Source organism: Perca fluviatilis, chromosome 9 (assembly GCF_010015445.1).
Source record: "Perca fluviatilis chromosome 9, GENO_Pfluv_1.0, whole genome shotgun sequence".
Taxonomy (NCBI): domain Eukaryota; kingdom Metazoa; phylum Chordata; class Actinopteri; order Perciformes; family Percidae; genus Perca; species Perca fluviatilis.
In genome coordinates, this window is record NC_053120.1 from 25,517,875 (window position 1) to 25,522,905 (window position 5,031).

The 5,031-nt window shown below is 41.0% G+C and overlaps 1 long non-coding RNA gene across 1 annotated transcript; it reads left to right on the forward strand.

Annotated features, from left to right (window-relative positions):
• Positions 1-2,997: 2,997 nt before the first annotated feature.
• LOC120565050 lies at positions 2,998-3,413 on the forward strand. The gene is made up of 2 exons (XR_005640183.1): positions 2,998-3,184; positions 3,357-3,413. It is a non-coding gene; the product is annotated as an uncharacterized LOC120565050 (long non-coding RNA).
• The last annotated feature ends 1,618 nt before the right edge of the window (positions 3,414-5,031 follow it).

Here is a 5,031-nt window from a genome sequence, read left to right on the forward strand (position 1 = left end):
TCTAAACTCTGACAACACCACACACACACACACACACACACACACACACACACACACACACACACACACACACACACACACACACAAGATCCCCTCAGTCTGGGTCAACACAAACAAAACCTCTCTTGCTCTCAGTTTCTCACACAAACAGTGGCCCACGAGAGGAGACGTCTCTATTGGACGCAATAGTAATTACTTTATAACTGAGTAGACTCTTTAAAAAAACATACTGGTAGAAGATGTATCCCGATACTTTCAAAGTACAGTAAAAGTACAATACCACAATGAAAAGTAAAAATACAGTCAGTGTTGTGTTATTATTTTTACTAATGCACTAATTGTGCAAGCATCATTTTATTGTTGTAGCTGGTTGAGGTGCACCTAATTCTAAGTACTTTATATATTGGCTCATTTAATTTATAAAAAAAACTAGCTATAGCTGTCAGATAAATGAAGAGAATTAAAAAGTACAATATCTCTAAAATATGGTAAAGTAGAAGTATAAGGTAATATAAAATGGAAATACTCAAGTAAAGTATGAGTATTACAATCTTACTTCAGTGCAGTACTAGAGTAAATGTACTTCATTTATTAGATGCTAAATTATGGCATAATTTCTCAATTTATACATATACATTCCCATAAAATTAAGCTTTTTCTTTTATGATGACACACCACAGATGCTATAGTTGAGCTTTCATTTCAACTCCACACTGCTCTCTGCTGGTGACCATAGGAACACAACACACACAAGCTAAAAAATGCATGTCTTAATTTTTTCTTCTTGCTTAATCCTTTTTAAAGAGGATTAGCGTGACGTAAACACAAAAATCACATCAGATTAACAGATTCTTTATATTAACATTAATCTCCTGTGAGTATTGATGCAGCCAGGGCCTTTTATGCACTGACATTTAGCATTTACATGTACTATTTTTGCACACCCCCCTTCAGTAATAGGATCATCAGTTAAGATGTGCGTATGTAAATAAATGAACTGACAAAAACATCCTTTTTTCTAAACTATGAAGAGCCTTCTCACATCAGTGCACAAGCGCTAAAAAAAAAGTAGGTCTGATCAATTTCAGTCAATTTGCATCGCAAATAATGCACGCCCTAACAGTGGCAAGCTGGTTTGCGAGACGATTAACGCGACAGGGAGGCAGAACGTATCTTTTATCCCACATAAACAATCTGTAACTGTATTCTTGAACTTTCTGTTCACGTCTCTTAAAATATTCAAATAAAACAGGGTATATATCTCTCTCTCTCTCTCTCTCTCTCTCTCGTTGACCTGGTTTACAACCCACAGGCATATGCAATTAGGGATGATGAGTGTCAAGTAGACATTGGTCCATTGTGATGTGAAAGCAGCAGGACAGCAGGTAGATGCTGCTCTGTATTAACTGGCATTTTGGATCCTGCACTGTGTAAATCTGGCTCCGAAAACTCTGTGAATCAAACTCTGCTGCTTTCTGGTTTTACATGGAATACGGTGATCCATTAGATTGTATGACATGGTTAGGGATTTTAGCTTTGTCAACATGGCAAAGTGCATACTGTATGTACAGTAGTAGATAGATGTTACCAAAAATTGTAACCCCATTAAAGATTTTTTTATGAGACAAATGTGATCTGTGAATTAGGTTGAGCACTTCTCCTTTGCCGAGAAAATCCATCCACTTCACAGGTGTGGCATATCAAGATGCTGATTAGACAGCATGATTATTGCACAGGTGTTCCTTAGGCTGGCCACAATAGCAGGCCTCTCTAAAATGTGCAGTTTTACTGTATTGGGCGGGTCTGGGGGGGTCCGAAAACCAGTGAGTAAAAAAAAAAAAAAAAAGTTGCAGGCCTCTCTAAAATGTGAAGTTTTATCACACTGCACAATGCCATAGATATCGCAAGTTTTGAGGGAGTGTGCAATTGGCATGCTAACTGCAGGAATGTCCACCAGAGCTGTTGCCCGTGAACTGAATGTTAATTTCTACCATAAGCCGACTCCAAAGGTGTTTCAGAGAATTTGGCAGTACATCCACATGGCCTCACAACCGCAGACCACGTGTAACCACACCAGCCCAGGACCTCAATATCCAGCATCTTCACCTCCAAGATTGTCTGAGACCAGCCACCCGGACAGCTGCTGCAATAATTGGTTTCCATAACCAAAGAATTTCTGCACAAACTGTAAGAAATCATCTCAGGGAAGCTCATCTGCATGGTTGACGTCCTCATCGGGGTCTTGACCTGACTGCAGTTCGTCGTCGTAAACGACTTGAGTGGGCAAATGCTCACATTCGATGGGGTCTGGCACTTTGGAGAGGTGTTCTCTTCACGGATGAATCCCGGTTTAGACTGTACAGGGCAGATGGCAGACAGCGTGTATGGCGTTGTGTGGGTGAGATGTTTGCTGATGTCAACGTTGTGGATCGAGTGGCCCATGGTGGCGGTGTGATTATGGTGAGGGCAGGCGTATGTTATGGACAACGAACACAGGTGCATTTTATTGATGGCATTTTGAATGCAGAGATACCGTGACGAGATCCTGAGGCCCATTGTTGTGCCATTCATCCACGACTATCACCTCATGTTGCAGCATGATAATGCACGGCCCCATGTTGAAAGGATCTGTACACAATTACTGGAAGCTGAAAACATCCCAGTTCTTGCATGGCCAGTATATTCACCGGACAAGTCACCCATTGAGCATGTTTGGGATGCTCTGGATTGACGTATACGACAGGGTGTTCCAGGTCCTGGCAATTTCCAGCAACTTCTTTTTTTGTTTGTTTACTGACTGGCTTTCGGACCCCTCCCCAGACCCCACCAATATAGTAAAACTGCACATTTTAGAGAGGCCTTTTATTGTGGCCATCCTAAGGAACACCTGTGCAATAATCATGCTGTCTAATCAGCATCTTGATATGCCACACCTGTGAGGTGGATGGATTTTCTCGGCAAAGGAGAAGTGCTCACTAACAGATTTAGACAGATTTGTGAACGATACTTGAGAGAAATGGTTCTTTTGTGTACATAAAAAAAGTCTTAGATCTTTGAGTTCAGCTCATAAAAAATGGGGGCAAAAACAAAAGTGTTGCGTTTATAATTTTGAGTATAAATAAAATTGGCTTGACTTGACCCCATAACATTGAGACAGAGTCACACATTTTGATAGTGATTCCAGGTAAGTGTTTCTCTCCAACTCCTGACATTAGCTTATTGTAAGTGTTTAAGTGTATTTCCTCTCTAGCACTCCTAATGCAAACCTACAGTAATTACACAATTTCCAAGATATAATATATTATATGATTTTATTGGCACATTACGGTAAAGTCTGATAATAGTAATTCTATTAGATAGGGCAACATTTCTCTTACCTGAGTGCAGGATCCCTCCATAAAACACAGACAGCAGAAAAAAAGGAAGAAGAAGAAGAGGAGGGAAACATGTGACTTCTAAATGAAAGTATGTACACTATCGTGTGTGTGTAATGTAAATATGTTAAATTATCTATTACATTATATAACAGTGAATCATACTGTAATATGCGCTATCATGTATACTATTATATGATGTGTATTGTCTCCTAAAGCAAACGCTGTACAATCCAGTTTTCATTCCACTCATGAGCAGCAGATGGCAGCGTAATCCCTCTCTTTTGGCATTTGCAGCATCTTACTGTAAAGGGAATTTGCCTGAGAGAACAAACCTGCAAATGAAAAACGTCTAACGGCCTAATAGTTATATTAGGTGAGGTCTGGTCAGTGTTGCATGAAGCAGGGTTAGCAATGGTGTGACGTTTTGATCTGGTCAAACAGGTTCTGTGTCACATCTCAACCCAACTGCAGGATATTAATATTTAAATAGATCTTTGTGCTCAATTGTCCTCTTCACCCTTCCTCCATTTCTCTCTCTCTCTCTCTCTCTCTCTCATCCACTTCCACTCCACATCACCTATAACCTCCACCACCACCGCCAGCGCCACCGTACCCCAGCTCCCCAGCTCCCCCCTCTCCCATCAGGTCCCACAGCAGACAGGAACTATAAAACACTGAGCAGAATTCCACTCAGCCAGTGAACAGTAGGAGCCAACACACCCACTGAGTGGCCTCTACGTGATCAACGTTCAAACCACAAATTTATTGGGAGGTTGCAGCTCCTTTCATGTTTTACCACCATTTCGTGAAATGCATCGTGCCACGATGCTTATTTTCAGGAGCTTGCAGGAAAAGTCTGTCTTCCCTTATAGGGGATATCAGGTCGTGTGAACAGTTGCAGAAAGGTCAAGCTTGCTATTCAACCGATTAAACAATAATATACAATACTTAATGAAAGCTCTTTTCCAGTCCCACACAAAGATAAAGAGAGCAGTGTGTTTTTTGTTGTTGTTTGCCTCTCATGGTTTTCAAATCTTTTTTTTTTCCCATTTGCTTCCGTCTCGAAACTCTCTGCAATGTCATTAATCCAATAATAATCCAAAATACTGTAAGAAGATAAGGTTAACGTGTGTCGGTTTATGCTGCAGAGTGAGTAAAAACACAGAAACAAGGAAGTTGTTTTATTGGTTCAGCCCACAACTGAACGAAGAACAGCCTGTGTTCAGGACATGAATAATTCAATAATCCAGTTTATCCAAAATATATTCAAAGCAGGGGTCTGCATTTATACTATTATACATCCTGCAGGCAATGTGTAATGTATGACTGAGGTCTGAAATGCTAACTAGCAGCCGGACCAGCCCGCTGTGCAAGTGAGATATCTGTAATGACAGAAACACTGAGCCTAATAACATCCATTACTGCCCTGCTGCTTGGCGAAGAAGGGCTGTACTCTCTCTCTCTCTCTCTCTCTCTCTCTGTGTGTGTTTGTGTGTGTGTGAGTGTGTGTGTGTGTGTGTGTGTGTGTGTGTGTGTGTGTGTGTGTGTGTGACATCATCGGAGGCAGTGACACTCTTGGGTACAGTATGTCAGCCTCCCTCCTCCCACACATGTTCAGTTCTGTAAGCATTCAGTTTCACGTGCACACTTTGGA